Raw genomic sequence first — 18,633 nt, 5'->3', positions numbered from 1 at the left:
AGGTGGTAACCTGATTAAGAAATTGCACAGATTGGAAGCAAAACTAATTTGTAAATATCACACAGTGTATTCTGGCCTCAATTCAGATCATGAATTTTCTGTGTTCCTATGATTGAACTGCAAGAAAAGGTATCTATATATACAGGACATTCCAAAATATTTGCCATGTACCACTTAATCGACATCTATGTGATTGACATGTTTGTTTATAATTGTACATTAATGCTGCATATATGAGGTCTTTGAGGGTTATTCTACATACACAGGTAATTGCTTGGGATGCCTCTATTAGTAGTTCCTCGCTACATTAAGTAATGTTCATAGACACGACGGGGCGATCGGCGCAATGTGGCGCATCAGTAGAATAATATTAGTACGCTTCTATCAATTATTCTGATAAACACAATCGCAGTTACATATCAATGTTTACAATTTGGTTTTCATGGGTACACACATACGCATGCCTCCCGATCCTTGAGAATTGTGTGAAACACATTACGAGTTTGTTTTTTTTTAAAAGACGAGCGTAATAGTTTGTAATAGAAGAAGCATGTTCTCTATTACCATGTCACAAATGTTGTCCACGCTACTGTTATAGTTGCTTTGATTGATATCATATGGGTGAAGACGCCAGAATAATAGTTAATGGGTTTTGACATCACCCAAGATGGCGGGAGTTGATTACCAGCACTGGAGTTTGGCTGCACGGTCTAGACGCTCAGGCTATATATACGATTGTACGCCCACGTGGTTTCTAGTCCCTGAATACAGAACGAAGACAAGTTGTTTGAGGTAAGAGAGTTCGGGCACAGTCCCTTAGCTGGGAGGAAGACTTAGATAGGCAAACTTTCAAGGTTTGATCTAGCAGGACAATTGCGCTAATGGAGATTTATTTGTGTCCTTCCTTTCTCTACGTACTGGCAAAATGAAACATTCATACTACCACATTGGACTGATTGGGACCTTGACTCTAATTTCTTGTGATGATCCAATAGCTAATAGCCGCAACTGTGAAGGTTTAGAGGTATGTTCAGGATATCTTCCAGTTAATTACAGCACTCATTAATTTTGAAGTTTTAAATCTGCGACTCTTAGTGTATACATGTATATATACGTTGGACTATTGGTCTACATGTATCACAGTTTGTATTGCGATATACCATACTTTTGTGTCCCTGTCCTCCGGGTTGGCGATGGGTTGCCAACCTAATCTTATTGTATCCAATTACATATGCATTATTCATGTATCGTATTTTCACATGTGAACAGCCTCTGATGAAGAGCTAGATGATGCTCAAAACACTTGTTAGGCTGTACAATTATAATTTTCAGAACAATAAACTAATTGGTGCCTCTCAAGCAACAGTAGATTGTCACAACTGGCGCAGTGTGACTGTGTTTGCATTAATTTCTTTACCTAATTGGTGTACGTAGGCCTAGTATCCAGTGCCATCAGTCACCCGCAGCCTGTGTGATGCCCTATTTGATTGCAAGCACAGTGGTCTCTAAGTGACTTTTTGGCCACCAGTTCCTTGATCTCCAGTTCGCGGACAGTTTGGCTGAGAGGAGGTTGGCGTTACGTTCCCAGGTGTGATTGCACAGCCTGACAGGGAGCTTGTCCCTCGATATGAGAACAACATCTCCAACTTTTGTGAGCTGTCTGTCCTGGCGGAGGATGAAGCAGCCCTGTGGAAGGACGAGAGAGATAGCGGGGTTGGATGCCTCGTGGAGCCAGGTTTCCGTGATGGCTAGTAGTTCTAGGTCAAGGTTGGTGATGAGGTTGTTAATCTCGAGGGCGTGAGCTGAGAAAGATCGGACATTGATAAGGGCACATTTGAGGGCATGGGGAGGCCTGTTCTTTTTAGGGTGGGAGGTGTGGGAAGGGGGGCTGGTGGAGCACAGGATGGGGTTGACTGAGGAGGTGGTGGGGTGGATATGTTTAGTGGAAGGGGTAGAGGAGGTGTTGGTGGGTTGTGTGAGGAGGCGCTGAGGAGTCTGGCATGGTGGTGCTAGCCGCCATGAGTGTGTATGGCTATGGAGTTGTGGGGGGGGTGAGTAAATGATGGTGGAGCGAGAGCCTACTTTAAGATTTCTCCTTGCCGTGGTGTTGGGGAGGCTATGGTGAAGCGAGTGCTCAGTGCGTGCTCTGAGCCTGAAATTCCTGGTTTATGGGAGTGGTAGAGAGCCTGGAAGGGCGGAGAAGTTGCTCATGGTGGCAGTGTTAGCTAACCTTGAAAGCTTGTGAGGAGAGAGTGGGGAAAGGTGTGTGTTGGACGTAGTCAGTGTAGGTGGGTCAGAGTGCAGGCATGTAGCTAATGTGAGTATTATTGCAATGAGGGCGTAAAGTGAGCAAAAGGTGTGGAGAGTGTGTTGATGTGTGGTGGCCGGGGTGGTGTAGTAGGATGCATTAGTGTGTAGGGGTGTGCACGGCACTGAGAGGGCAAAAATTATTTTTTCGTACAGTTGAACATCAGTGTAGTACAGGGCAGGCTGGGCATGGGCCAGAGAGGGCAAAATAACAATTTGTGGCACAGCTAGTGTGGCCTAGAGTGGGCAAGGTACAAATTATTTGGCACAGCTAGAGCGGCCCGAGTCGGCAAAAAACAATCGATTGGTACAGCTAGAGCAGCCCCTAGTGGGCAGAATACTAATTATTTGGCACAGCTAGAGCAGCCCCAAGTGGGAAGAATACAATTGTTTGGCGCAACTAAAGCGGCCCTGAGTAGGCAAAGTAAAATTATTTGGCACAGCTAGAGCAGCCCCGAGTGGGCAGAATACAATTGTTTGGAGCAACTAAAGCAGCGCTGAGTGGGCAAAGTACAATTATTTGGCGCAACGAGAAATGCTCAGAGAGGGCACGATACAGATGTTTGGTGCAACTGAGCATCAGTATAGTGCGGCGCAGACTGTGCATGGCATAGAGTGGGCAGGGAGCACTCTTTGCAAGTCTATTAGGTGGTACTTTGACGCTGGTAGAGTTATGGGGCGAATGGAAGTCAAGTTAGTGCAGCGCTGGGGGGAGCCTACCTTTTGAGTACACTGGTGGAGGGGCTAGCGGCACGGCACCACGCTCCTATGCCCTAGTTGATGGAAACAACTGTGCCAAATTCTGTCTAGTTGTAGGGGAATGCCAACACCTGTCATAGAAAGGGACCCACACTACTGGCTGCTCGATATCTGGGATTGTTCAGCTCCCTGGCTGTCTAAGTGAGGCCAGCTGTGTTGCAAACATCTAACTCTTCAAATCTGGCACTCCCAAACCACCCTTCTCTTTTGCTGCCATTAACGTTTGACGGGAGACCCTGGGAATCCTCCTAGCCCACATACATTTGAGAACCTGTTATTGGAGATCCCATACTACCTTCCTGGGCATTAGAATTGGCAATACAACAATTTCGGCAACAAGGTCATTTTAACCACCATCATTCTCCCTATCCATGAACTATCAGTTTTTCCCCATCATATTAAATCTTTTTTAAGTCTTGATAGCACCCCATGAATATTTATTTGATACAACCGATCATATCTAGGTGTAATATTGACCCCCCTCCCAGGTATTTCAGATGCTCTGAATTCCACTGAAAGGTAAAGGCCTCCTTCAACCTCAACACTATATGGGGTTATTCCAATATATTAAGTATATTCGATTTACTATAGTTTATTTTAAAGCCTGAGATGATGTATGAATCTTGGATTAAAAACAGGAGATCAGCATACAGTGTCACCTTATGGTGGTAGCCAGCTATTTCAATTCCTCAAATATATTCCAATGAACGGATTCTACATGCTAGTGGTTCCATGGATAATGCAAACAACAAGGGTAAAGATGGATACCCCTGATGAGTCCCCCTGGACAAAGGAAGTGTGTCTGAGAATGTCCCATTCAGCTTTATTCTTGTGGTACGATGAACAACATTCGTCAACACCCATGTGTCCGAAACCAAACTCATGCAGCATCTCAAAGAGATAGGCCCAGTCAATTCTATCAAACGCTTTTTCAGTGTCGACTGATAATACTGCTAGCGACTTATTCTTACAATGTACCCAGTCTATCACAGCAATTGCCCTTCGAATATTATCCTGATCATGTCTACCGGCAATAAACCCGGCCTTATCCCTCTGTATGATATTTGGAAAAATACCCGCTAACCTCATGGCCAACATTTTTGAGTAAATACAGGCATCATAATTTAGGACTGAAATCAGCCTATAAGAAGCACTAATTTTATCCTTACCTGGTTTCCCTAGAAGTGTCAACAGAGATTCGCCCTCCATCCCCATTGTAGAAGTAATAGCTCCGGTATCTATAAAACTATTAAAGAGAGTGGCTAGCTGTGGGGCCGATATAATCATATACCGCATATAAAATAGGGCAGAGGATCCGTGTGGATCTTGGCTTTTATTATAAGCAATTTAATTCCTGCACCCTTTATAATACTTACAATCTTTGCGCTATTAACATCTTTTTCCATGCTGATGCCAAGCTAATGAGTTCACCTCTCAATATGGGTTTAAAAGCCTCCAAAATCATTGTAACTGTGGTATCTCCTATTGCATTTCCTTGAAAATCTGACGAAATTGGCTTCGAAATTGAAGAGCAATAGTATACGCCCACTAGAAGAGAGTCATTCACCTTCCACAAGGTGGATTTCTTGATTGGGATGTATAAGTGCCAATCTGAATTGTAATAGAGGCATGAGGTTACTAACAATTCTATAATTGACCCTGAAATAGAAGGTAAGAGGGACCGGAATGCCAAGAAATAATCTATCCAAGAATCGCTATGATGGACCTTGAAGTCTGAAGCAGCTGCAGGTCCTGATCGAGCCAAATCCCCATTCAATACAACATTAAAGTCCCCTCCCCCAATCCACTCGCCTCTCAAGAATTGGACAATTCTGGAGAAGGTCTGGTGTAAAACAAGGTCCGGGGTGCCCCACTGTAGACCTGTAGAGGTTTATTGATAAAACGGCATTGTGCACATTGCATATGGTTCTCAACTACCTCATAATGCAGCTAAGGACAGCATCATTTTTTCAGGTGCCCCATATTTCCTGAATCATGAAACTATTCTCACATTAACTAGGCAACCTGTCCACGTCATCTGTGCAATTCTATATGTGTCGTCAGAGGCATCTTGGAAGTTGCATTTGGGGCAATATAATGGGGTCAGTATAATGTTATATTATAGAGTTTTATACCCCACTATGTTGCCATTTGAATACTATACGCCCTACATGCTCCAAAAGATAACAGGGCTAAGTTAAGTATTCCATACTGAGTAAAAATGCAAGAATGCTTTGCTGATGTGTTGGTGAATGCGGGTGGGGAGAGTGTAGGTATGTTTTGAGTTAATTTCTGTCAAAGGAACGTGAGATACCTGTATCTAGGGCGAAGCATTTTAGGAAAGATGTAGTTTTCTGATGTTTTTGCTCTTTTGGAAGGTTTTTGAAGGGGCTGTTTAGTTGCAGTGTTTGTAATGTGAGGTGGTAAGTAGAATGTGAGCATGTTAGTGAGGGGAGCGAGCCGTCAAGACTCTGGCTGGTATTCAGTGTGCTTATTCAGTCTAGTGTGGATGTCTTAGTACTGGTGTACATGGGAGCAGGGTTGTTGTAAGTAATTTCCAGGTGCACCACACAGTTGGTGCACCTGCAGATTCTTGGATAACCTGGATAACTTGTAGGCAGTTGGCACAGGGCAACATCTGATGAAAAAGACCCTCATTACAACTTTGCCGGTCCGGAAACAACGGTGCAGGTAAACTTACCGGCACTGTTGTTTCCGTATCGGCAAAGTACAAGTCTGCAGGCGGGTTGCCTTTCCGACTGTCGGGTCTGTCCTGGCGGGTGGAACAGCACCTGCCCGCAGGCTACCATCGTCCCTATTCCCATGGGGACTAGCAATTACTGCCGCCTGACTTACCGGCCTGCTGGGGCTGTAATGCCCCAGTGTTTCCGGGAAGTCAGGCGACGGTAAATCATCACGAGTCTGGCGGCAGCCGGCCAGTTTTATCGGCACGGCTACCGCCAGACTCGTAATGAGGCCCAAAGTCACCGCTGAGAGAGCTAGCATCAGATAAAATCCAGAAACTTACCTGCTGTGATCTGTTGTGTTTGGCTGCATGTGCCATGGTAGTGAGGACAACATAGCATACCTACCTGTGTAAATGGATAAGAAAATGAGTGTCTGCTGTGCAAAGGCAGAAGTACTGGCCCTGTGAAATGTTTCATATTAAAAGTGATCCTGTAGATGACCTCACTACCAGATTCCTAGACACACTAGAGCTTCTGCAGACCAACACAGACCCTGTTAAAGTGTTCGGCGGGATTGAGGACAGTTCAACAAGAGTGTGGCAAATTGTATATTGTGGGGCTAATGATTTTGAATGCCAATTTCCCAAGGAGATAAAAGGGAGCACCCAGGAAGGTCCTCTACTTTCAATCTCTAAATACGTTACTTGAGACAAGAACCCTGATAGTCGCAAAGACTGACCTCAAAGTAACCTCTCGACCAAATGCCTTTTGCTTGGAAAGAAAGAGGGGATGACAACCACCTGTGAGCATTGGGCATTTGTGAGGTTGAGGCCCTTTCAAGGAGATTTGCATGTCACACAAGAGGTGTCCTATATGTGAGATGATCAAGGAGGCCAGATGATTAATGAATGGAAAGGGATGGATACTGAAAACAGAAACACCTTTTTGAAAGTCTAAGAGGATCTTCCCTAAATGTGACCCAGTCCCTTCACTCTACAAAGCCCAACCTTACCTCTGATTATGTCATGGACTATAGAAGGTTCTTTGCCTCAATATTCCCTAATGTACTGAAAATATGGGCCATGAGAGCAAGGAGGATAGATCCTCATCAATCGGGTTTTGAAAAGCAAGTGGGTTGCCAATGAAACGGGTATAGGGCTTGTTTACAGAAACAGACAGTGAATAGAGAGTCTTCTGATATATTTGCAGCATGTGTTCATTTCACCTTGCGAACAGGGCCAAGTTATGGCAGAAATTGGACTCTTCTGGCATAGATCCTGCTCTACTTGGAAAAATCATTGCACTTCACACGTATAATAGGGTCCTTGATAAATTGTCTGCTAAAGGAGCAATAACAGCTCCAATCAGAACTCACAGAGGTTTAAGGCAGGGATGCGTTTTGGCTCCCTGCCTCTTTAATCTCTATTTGTCGGATTTGGGATCAGCATTTATTCAGCAAAGGAGTTTCCCACCATGAATTGGCCAAGTACACATTCCATATTCGATGTATACTGATGACATCCTTCTGTTTGATTGCACTCCTATGGTGAGGAAGGATAGCTCAGGGGCAACACGTTTGTCTTGGAAGGAAGGCAATGCAACACAGGTTTGAATCACGATTCCGCACTTAGAAACCACTTGCTTACAAAAGAACAATTATAATTATTGTGCTTCAAAAGGCTCTAAATGGGCTCTAAACCTACCTGGAAACAAAGGAACTGGAAGTTAACTCCAATAAGTCCAACATAATTTGTTTTTCAGGGGGGCGAAAAAGAATTCATAGTTTCAATTGCAATTTTGCTGGACATAAATTGGAAGTAATAACACATTTGCAATATTTAGGGTTTTATATTGTTGACAAATCAAGCTTCTCTTATTTTCGATTTTAAAGAAGATGATTTTTGTATTTGATGCCCAAATTAAGAGGATCAAACACAGCTTTTGTCGCTTCTCATTGATTCCATTGTTGAGATTGTATAATGCAAAGGTCGTTCCTGCTATAGTGTACGGTGCATGGGTTGGAGTGCTGGTACTTGGGCCATTGGGCAATTTTAAACAGATTGTAAGGAATTTTGTGGAGGAGAGTTCTGGCACTTGCACAGTGCGTGCCAGATAAGATAAAAGCTGGGCCTCGCGTCTATGGGGTCTGGGTTAGATGGTATATGCTGTCTTTAAACTTTAAGATGATAGTTTATCCTCCCAACTCCCTGTTTGAAGTTCTGTCTCTTAGTCTGCCATCAAATGCATGTGTCCATTTGGACGAACAGACAAGTAAGTGTGGAAGTATTCTGACCGGTTTAGACACCTCATTAGACACCTTTAAACATTATTTCTTCAGGGTGAAAGCGAAGCTATTTGAGGTGGATTGGATTTCCACTAATGATTCCTCCATGTCTTATGAATTGTATAAAAAAACATCCTTTGCATGGGGAGCCATCCCGGCTTATTTGAAACGTTTCCCCTGTCAAATATATCGAGAGATGTATTTCAGATTTCGTATGAATATCTTCTATAAGGGTGAAACAAGAGCTATTCGTGCAAGGGTGTCTGCAGAGAGCAAGATCGATAGTTGTTGTAGTATAAGAGGTCAGGTGGACTTCTGGCATCACGTTGTAATTGAATGTACTGGCACTCTACAGTCTCGACTGCTACAGTTCAGTAGATTTGTATCGTATATTGAGTGGATCTTGTCCGAATAGTTCTGGACTTGCTTAATTGATGGATCTTCCACTCAATTGAATATAGCGACATCTAGGGTCATTCAAAAATAATAACATGCACCCGACTGCCTTAATCAAAATGCATTTGGGATTAATTGTGTCTTTTTAAATTATATTGTATTGATTGTTTTTACTATTTATCTAAATGTGAACTAAATTAATTTGGAACGATTTGTTTTTAGGTAATATGGATTATTGTATTAACTACATAATGTGAAAGGCTTATGTAAAACAAAAAACACATTTAAAAAAAAAATGTTCAGCAGTGAGCCAAGATCTGACCTAATTGTGAAATTCTAATACTGTCCTAGAAGTAGGAAACAAAATGCCTGCATTTTTAAATCACATTGAGGAACTATTGTGGCTAAATGATCAGAATTTCTACATGTGGCATTGGTGCCTATACACTGCAGCAGATATTGAGGGGTCCATCAGCCCAAATGATGATGTTTCAGTTCAGACTGAAAGAGAAAACTGACCCCTCGCCCCCACTAAAACAACTGTTTATAGAAATAAGCACAGAGGAAGGAGAAGTGGATGGCCTGCCACCACTGTAGGGGCACTGGAGAAAGCACTCTCCAAGCCTCAGAGTTCACTGTTCAAACATACTCATGTGGTGCAACAATAGTTAAGGAAGTTACACCCAGAGATTCCTATGGAAAGCTGCAGTTCAGCCCATTTCTGACTTGGAGCAAAAATAAATGAAAGGTTTACCATTGGATTGTAAGACAAAGACATAACTAGTACATTACCCTATTGTGTTAATGTATCTGCTGAATAAGTGTGTGTATGCCACAGTCCAATGCTGTAGGGTGCAGTTTGGGGCTGAGGTGACAGTGGATGCCGGAGACTGTCACCCACTCTCCTTTGCAGCAGAGGTATATGTGGATAGCCCAGACGCCCCAGCCTTGTTTGTGGGGTATGCCCTATTTATCCCAAGCCTCTCTTGCATGCTTAGTATTATTTCCACGAGGATAACAGAGAAATAGGGGGATCGGGCCAACTGCTCTAGGACCTCCTACTGTGGATGCCCATGCGCTCCTTGTGGGGAAAAGAGGATGAAGTGGGTGGAAGAGAACAACGTGAAGGGAATTGAAGCACCTACAACCACTGCTTACACACTAACACCAAGATGGCAGCGGCATGTCTTGAAGGCGCTTTTAGCAGAACTGTGGGGCAGTCATGAAAAAATTGGTGTTGCCAGTGATTCCTATAGTTCATGTAGCAGTAATGAAGCACACACACTCAGCAAACACATCCGATTCCCATTGAGCTATTGCCTCTAACAAGGCCCAATCCAATGGGGAGATAAAAAAGGAGCGTGCCAATGGGAATTATATAGAGAGCAAGGGGGAGGCGTGGTGAAGAGGGAGGGAGCAGGGAAGGAGGAAGGCAGTAGAGAGAGTGAAGTGGTGGAGGAGTGGAGGAGAGATAATAAAGAAAATAAGCTGAGGGGAAAAGAGAGAGAGCAGGGGAGAGAAAGAGACAACAGCAGAGAAGGAGGAGGGGGTTATAGAGAATTTAGGTAGGGGAGTGATGGAGAAGAAGAAAAACAAGAATGGAAGAGGTGATGGAGAGAAAGAGGCGAACAAAGGAGACAGAGATGAGGGAGAAGTGGAAAAATTAAGAAAGGGGCATCTAGAGCATGGGGGAGCCATGAGGAGATGAAGGAGAGGGAAAAGGGAGTGAAGACAGGGAGAAAGAAGACAAAAAAGGTGGAAGAGAGGAACAGCAAGAGATAGGAGGAGGAGGTAAGGTCAGTGGCCCAAGAGAAAGGGCAGAGAAAGACAGCCATGCCAAGGCCTGGAGACCACCATCTTCCCCCTGCCGTGGAATGAGGTAAGCGGTCCCCCTCTCCGCTTCCACAGAGTTCCCTCCCTGCCCCACCACTTACCTTCTTTTCTGTCCATTTCGGGACCAGGCGCGTTGGGAACACTTCTGTCCCCAGCGTGTCTGCTCTCAATCTGCGACAGGCCGCCATGGAAAGGAAGAAAGAACTACACATAGTCCCTTTCCTCCATTCCATGGTGGCCATGTTTTACTTTTTCCCTATTTTTTTAATGGCCACCATGAAAAGGGAGAAGGTACTATGCTCAGGCCTGTATACATGGGCCCCGGGGCATTACCTGACTCAGTAATGCCCCCTGGCTTGGGATTATTGCTTAAATATTCCCTGGGACCAACAAGTGTAAAAGAGTCTAAAGCCAACCTCCATATAGATGTCTCAGGGCACCACAAGTGGTGATGCCAGGTATTCACCAAGTTGTCGAGTAGCAATGGGTCATCCTGAAGGGTCCAAAACCATCTAAAAAAGAAGTGTGGGGATGTGAGTGACCGTTTGCTGCCAAGCAGGCAGAGCCTATTGGGATTGAGAGAGGGAAGGACTGCAAACTGTTTTCCAGACGGCAGAGGCTGATGTGCCCTAACCCCGAGACCTTTACCGACCCACTTGCTAGTGAAATATGGTGTCAGAAGTGAGTTCAAGGAGACCTGCTACCAGGGTCACACTATGCTCATCACCTCTGACCATGAATATGGTAAAAGTCGATTACTAAGCTGCACTTCCACACAGACTCATGTCAGTAGCATACAGATATTACTTGTTTAGTAGTGTGGATATTGTTGCTCCCGCTGGGAAAAGAACATTCGTTTCCAGCCATCTAAAATTGTAAATCCTGGGAGAGACACACTGATGCACTGCTCCCAAGTCTGGAATGGCCACAAATCACAACATTCACATAAGGTGATTGCCTGCGTTCGAGTTTTTATTGCTGAGCAGTTGGCATACATAGCAGTTTGCTGGTCAGATAGCACAGCGAGTAGAGCGCTCGCTTTGACATCCGTGCAGAGCCTGCTGACATACCCGGCAGGGCCAAACTCTGCCTTTGATCCTTCCGAGGTCAATAAATGACATAGGTTCGAATCCCGGCAGGGCCAAACTCTGCCTTTCATCCTTCCAGGTCGATAAATGAGTACCGCACACCATGGGTAATAATGAGCAGCGCTCAGATACCTGAGGGTTCGTAGCGCTATATAAATGCTAAATTATTATTATATACATTTTACATATTACAAGGTACAAGACCAGGGTATGCAGTGAACATTTGCCAGATTGCAGGGACAGTTTTAATGAACCTAAAACATTATGTATTAGAAGCAATTAACTGATATCTGCAATTATGTCTGAAGCCCAGTACCCAAGGAAACCCATAACAAATCCTATCACCAAACTTAGACCATATGCCCATGAACTTCCCTTCATCACCTCTCAGGCGAGCTATTGACTTTCCCGTGCAGTAAGCCTTGGGCAGGCACACCCACCATTCATCCAGTGTAGGGTACTCTGGTGACTTCCACTTTCCCAGTACAACTTTTTTCTCCACCTAACCCAGACCACATCACCCTATGGGAGGTCCTCCAGCCCATGTTCTGGTTTCAAGGCATATTTATTTATTTATTTATATTAATATAGCGCGCAGACAGCCTAGGGGCATTGTGGTGCTGTTACTTGCAGGATCTTAGTTACAGGGGGTACATGATTGGGAGCAGTCGTTGGCACATTATGATTGCTACAAGCAGATTAGTTCATTACAGCTCATGCATCTTTGGTTATTACATTACAGACAGTTGATTGGCAAACATGGTGCTGCGAGAGACCTTATGTGAAGAGGATGGTTTTCTTAGCTTTCCGGAAGGCAATGAGGGAGGGCTCACCTCGGATTGTGGGAGGTAGGGCATTCCAGTGTGATGGTGCAAGATAAGGGAAGCTGGATCCTCCAGCTCTGGCTCTTTTTACTAGTGGCACACAGAGCAAGTTGGTATAGGTGACCTGGTTGGCCTTGTGGAGGAGACGGGGTGGATTATTTGTGAGAGGTAGACCGGGGCAGTGAGGCGGATGCACTTGTGGGTCAGTGTCAGAGCTTTGAAGACGATTCTTTCCTTTATTGGTAGCCAGTGGGCTAATTTTCTGGCCTCAGAGATGTGTTCAAAGAGCATTTATCAAAACTCCAGGGGAACATCATGCCCAGGACCCCAGCTATGCACGGACCATTACCATTTCAGAGGAGATGCACCACTCCTCAATCCCAGAGCATGTGGATCAATGACCCAGATTTCAAGCCACTCTTCCAGCATAAGTCATTGACCCTCAGACCCTTAGCAAACATCTGGAATGGAGTTCAATAAGCCCTATGCACAATCTACACCATGTACGCTCTGACCCAAGCTCCATCAAGGTGCCTGATGTTAGCGCACCATTCCAACCAGTCCTCCTCAGTCACATCACTACCCAGCTCTATGGAGCATACTCTCAATAGCTTTCCTTACTCTTCAGTTTCCTCTGTCATCAGCTTAAAAGGCAGGGCTGTGGCATGAGGTTTGTTTGCCATTGCTTCAGAACGTCTTCAACAGTTTGCATGGCTCCCCAGCGGCCATCCCATTTTCCTTGCAATGACTCAACACCCCCTTCAGTTGCATGTATTTTCCAAATGTACACCCTTCCCTGCCGTACTTTCTCTGCAACTCCTCAAAGGGCAACCATCCACTGTCACTGCACATATCGCCTATCCATTTTACCCTACGTAAATATCAGCCGGGGCAGAACATCATGTATCCAACCAACATAATTATCGGGTTCATCCAGAGCGATAACTCAGAGAAACGGAAGGTATCTGCTTGCAAACCTTCCACATCACACCCAACAACGTCTCAGAAATTCCATTATTACATTCCTGTCACTCCTACGCTTTACCATGGTGAAGTCTATCTTCATCCTCGAGGTCAAAGAAGTAAAGGGAATGTCCCTGGCTTAGTGGGGGATGAGGGGGTTTGGATCTCAGCCTGTTTACCAAGATCATCTCCAACATATGGAGACCCCTGCTTCTATCCAGAATGTGTGGTGGCCCAAAGAAACAATGGGCCTCATTACGAGTCTGACATACTGGAATGCGGTGATTCCGTGTCGACGGTGACTCCGCTTCCGCGACCGCAAGGTTACGGAAAGAAGGGCCGATTACGGTACGTGGGTCGCGCGCCACATACAGAGGCGGAAACGGAGTCACCGCCATCACGTAAACACCCACGCACGCGGACTTAGCGCCAGAGAAAACGGCGCTAGAACTGTGTCCACCCCCGCCGACACGAAACACCAGAAGCGGAAATACCATGACCGCGGGGAAAAAAACAGAAACAGAGAGGCAGCCTTATATAAAGCACAATCCACTGCCATCCTCAGACACCACAGGTCAGATCAGCTCCCTAAGACTGACAAACCATTCAACACCATCCAGGATACCAGCACGCAGGCAGAGAAAGCAGCGCTTTAGAGAGGCTGAGCTCACAGTACTGGTGGAGCACATTGTTGAGCATGCTGAAATGCTCTTTAGTGCAGATCAGTGGCGTGCTACTCAGCAACGCCGCAAGGAGGTGTGGGCAGAGGTAGCACGCAAGTGCACAGCGGTTGGCGTGACCACACGCTCAGTGAAGGAGTGCCACAAGAGGTGGGATGACCTCAGGCTCCGGGTACGCACCTCATCACAGCACACCGCCAACACAGCACTGGAACTTGTGGAGGCCCTGCATCCCCTCTGAAGCTGCAATCATGGGAGGAGCGCTGCAGCAGTGTCGTGCACCTCGAAGGCATCCACAGCATAGGAGAGGCAGAGGCAGGAGTGAGCCCACCTGCAGATACTGGTAAGTGCACAGAGTACAAAGCCATACGTGTGATTGGGAGTGACCCAATGGACCCACTCCCAATGCCCCCCCCAAACAGGGCAGGAGTGAACAATGGACCCACTACCAATGCCCCCTGCCAACAGGGCAGGAGTGAACAATGGACCCACTCCCAATGCCCCCTGCCAACAGGGCAGGAGTGACCCAATGGACCCATTTCCAGTGCCCCCCCCAACAGGGCAGGAGTGTCCCAATGGACCCACTGACTGGCCAAACGACGAGTATCACATCACCAAAGCACAACCCCTCGAAATTCACACAGTGTGTGCCTGACTGGAAGCAGAGACACACACCTGTGTGTATCAATAGTCAAAAGTGTTGAATTGCAAGTGGACATGGATTGTGATGTTTGATGCATGTGATGGACACATTACGTAACACCACACAACTAACTGCATGTCCTCTGTATCCCCACAGTTGTGACAAGTGACAGCTACGACGGACAAGAGGCTACGCAGCGGCCACCTGCACGCGCACAACGCAGCACTCGTGTACAGGAGGACGATGCAAGCTGCTCCGGCACACAGGCACCGGCAGAACCAGGCACACCGGCAACATCAGGAACACCGGCAGAACCAGGCACACCGGCTGCAGCAGGCACACCAGCAGACGACACCATCCACATGCAGCCACCCACCCTGGCCCCGGATGATGAATCGCAACCCATCTGCACAGCTGAGGAGGCTGCATCAAGTGATGGGAGTGCCCCGGCCATGCAGGCCGAAGAAGTACAACAGGGTGAGGGGGACAACATGGATGGCCTGTCACCCATCCATGGGCTAGATTTCAGCCCCCCAGAACTGCACAGCCCCATGCGCTCCCCAACTCCATCCATGGGCGAGCTATGTACGAGATTGCAGCACATCGAGCAACAACAGGCCACCCTGACGCAGCTGGTGGAAAGACAGCTGGAGGAGGCCAGGCTGCAGCGTGAGGAGGCCATGCATCAGCGGCAGGAGGCCAGGCTGCAGCGTGACTAGGCCAGGCTGCAGCGTGACTAGGCCAGGCTGCAGCGGGAGGAGGCCAGGCTGCAGCGGGAGAGCAATGCCGCGTCGGTGCGTCGGCTCACCAGATCGATTGGATGATTTGCGGCCACAGTTCTCACCCTGGCACGCCATGTCAGGGAAGGGAACAGCGTGCAGTCAAGCATTGCCGAGTCAATGTTGGTAGCCCAGCAGGCGTTTCAAGGACGCTTGCCCATAATTACACCAACAGTCACCTCAGCCAGCACCACCCCATCCAGCTCTGCCACTGGCAGCCCACGGAGGCGTTCAAGTCGGTTGACTGGATCTGCCAGCAAGGACACACCTGCACACAAGCACCCCCGCAAATAGTGGCATGTGGGGATGCCAATCAACGTGTCATTTGGGGACACCATGGGTGTTGGAGGGGTGGGAACGTTTGAGTGGTGGGGATGGTGGGGGTTGGCCATTAGGGGGTTAGTTGATAGGAGCCTGGTTGGGGGTGGGAACGTTTGGGTGGTGGGTAGGCATGGGTGTACAGCTTCCCTACCCAATGAACTTTCTTCCCTGTTTAATTGATAATACAAAACCTTTAAAAACTACCATAATGAGTGGACATCTGTCATTTCGTTAGCAGTCAAAAATCATTTAATCACCGGCATCGTCATATCCATTCTTTGCTGTCAATATGCAGTCTCTCAAAAGTAAATGCGAATGAGTGCATCCCGTGCTTGTTGGCCATCTTGTGCACTCCTGGGAGGTTGTGGTGCCACACCATCCCCATCCCCATCTTCATCTTCTGCGTCTGGGGGCAGCGGAATGTTCCTGCGCAAGCACAGATTGTGCAGCATGGCACACACAAGCACAATTTTACCCGTGGGTTGCACAGCAGTGATCCTCCAGATCTGCTCAAGCAGCAGAACCTGGCCTTCAGTAGGCCAAATGTCCTCTCAATCATGCCATGTGTGCGGACATGTGCCCTGTTGTACGCCTCCTCACCTCCTCATGCCTGTTCCTTGGCCTCCATACAGGTGTCATCAGCCATGGCATGAGTGCATATCCAGCATCACCTACATGGGATGTAAATGTGTGGGACATGTCAGTGTTTGTGGTTCATCTCACGATCTGATGCAATGCAATACTGTGTCATCATACATTCATCCATATGGGCCTAGCCGTGGTCGAAAAGGTGGGTGATTGCCATCCATGGGTAATTGTTGTAGATGGTGGCATTTGGACATTGCACTATTACTTGCTGTGCATATGAAATGGACCTTATACACGAGAGTGGTTGGTAAGTAAGGCACTGTGCAATGACATGCACACATGGGGGAGTCATTCCATGGCCTGTGATGATTTGACTTTTGCAGGATGTCTCATGTGCAGCCAACATGTGCATTGGGGGGGGAAGTGGTCCTAAGTGTGGGTGGCTGGATTGAGTGGATCAACTTCTATGGCTTGTTGGTGGCATTGGTCGTATGTCTCCTTAGGCAGGTTGTGTACTGTGGCAACCTGTCATGTGTAGATATGTGATGTGTGGGTTATGCTGACCGTCCATTACATAGCCCATGGGGTGATGCATGTGCAGTTGTAGCAGCCCACTTACACAGGTCATTGGCCTGGGCACTCAACACACTTCCACAGGGCCTATGCATTGGCAGTTGTACTCACCCAATAGCCATGTGCTTTGTCCAGCGTAGCGTTCCATGTAGCGTGGCAATGTGGAATTCTGCAGGACCATTGAGTCATGTGTTGAGCCCGGAAAACGTGCACAGCAATGTGTAATCAGCAGTCCGACATCACATACCATCTGTACATTCAGTGAGTGGTACTGTATCCTATTGCTGCACACCATCTCCATTGCACGTGGTACTGTCAGCTCTATGTGGGTGCAGTTGAATGCACCTATGCAATTTGGCATGGCTGCAATGGCATGGAATGCCAACTTGGTTGCAATGACCTCTGCAAGTGTACGGGGTAGGGCGATGTGTTCTGACACATGGCGCAGCAGAGCGTCCAGTACCTGTCCCAATATTTTTTTTAAACCGGGATGTGAGAGCCCGTGCAGCTCACCAACTGTGTGCTGATAAGTTCCGGTGCCTAGGAAATGCAGTACTGACACCACCTTCATGAGGGGGGGATTGCAGTCGAGATGGCAATGTGGCTGCTGATGTCGTCCTCAATCATGGCAGTGATGTACGTGATTGTTGGCCGGTCCAGCCGGTATACTGTGTGGATCTGTCCAGTGTGAGGCCCTGATGCGGGGTATTGCAGGCTGCCTGCGGGGTCGTGCCAGCCGCACAATTGGGTTTGGCATGGGTGCAGGGTTTGCCAACTGACGCCTGTGCCTCCTCTGCCTCCGCCTCATCCTCCTCTGCACCATTGCTGCCACCATGTTCACTGCTGCCTGTAGGTTCAATAGTCCCAGTCCCAATGCTGCTGCCTGCATTGTTGTGTTTGGAGTTGGCCTGGGTGTGGGTGTGTCCCTTTTGTAGCCTCCCAGTGACCTGCTGGGTGCGGCTGGCCTCATTTGGGGCACCTGTGGCTTGATTCACCTCACCTGGTAATGTTTAATGTCATGTTCGCGGTGGCGCCGATACCGCCTCCGTGCCCACGGTTTTTCCACCATTTTTGTGGCTGTGTTTCCATGTCCGTGGTACTGGTGATGCCCATGGTGTTTCGTGTTGCCGGTAAGTGGATGGTTTCGCCGCCGTCGCAATCTACGGATCCCTTAACTATGCAGAGGCAGTTGTTGTTGTAGTTTTTCCGGGTCCGTGGGTCGTGATTGCACAGTGACGGAAACGACGCTGATATGGTTTTACCGGTGGTGTTAAGTCCGGGTCGGCGGGCTTGTAGTGAGGCCTAATGTCTTCCAGTAGAATGCCTTGCAGATCCCAGTGGGGGAAGGGCTCTGCAAACAAGGGTGCTTCTTTGTGGAAAAAACGGGACTAATGTGGGTGTAAGAGAACAATGTGATGGGACTAGAATCACCTAAAACCAATACTTAGACCCTACACCTTTCATACAAGGCATGATAGAGTTGGCACACTCCCAGCTGACACCAGGCCACAAGGGCATAGCTCAAAGTCAAGAGCATATCCGTAGCCAAAGCTTTTGGCCAGTGAGATAATGACTGTGACAAAAGCAGGATGTATGACAGCGCAAAAAGAAGTGCTGTTTTACTTTTTCTGTGCTGAGAAGTGGATCAGCGACTTGTAAGGACCCATGCCCAATTGAAATGCACGGAGGGTGAGCTAATGACCTGCTACCGGGTACTTTGACTGTTTCTAAGTGATGGACAGTCTGTTTGAGTCAGGAGGCCAGTGATATTGCTGCATCTTGGAATGTTCCATAGACAACCCCAAATCTAAGGGTGTTTTCCTAATAGGAGCTGTGTGGAGTCATCCTTGCAGAGGACCTGTGTCAGCAAGGTCCCAGACTAATGCACAAGAGGCCTTTCATGAGGGG

The sequence above is a fragment of the Ambystoma mexicanum genome, chromosome 3p (assembly GCF_040938575.1).
Source record: "Ambystoma mexicanum isolate Mex_15411 chromosome 3p, UKY_AmexF1_1, whole genome shotgun sequence".
Taxonomy (NCBI): Eukaryota; Metazoa; Chordata; class Amphibia; order Caudata; family Ambystomatidae; genus Ambystoma; species Ambystoma mexicanum.
Note: the sequence above shows the minus strand (reverse complement) of the source record.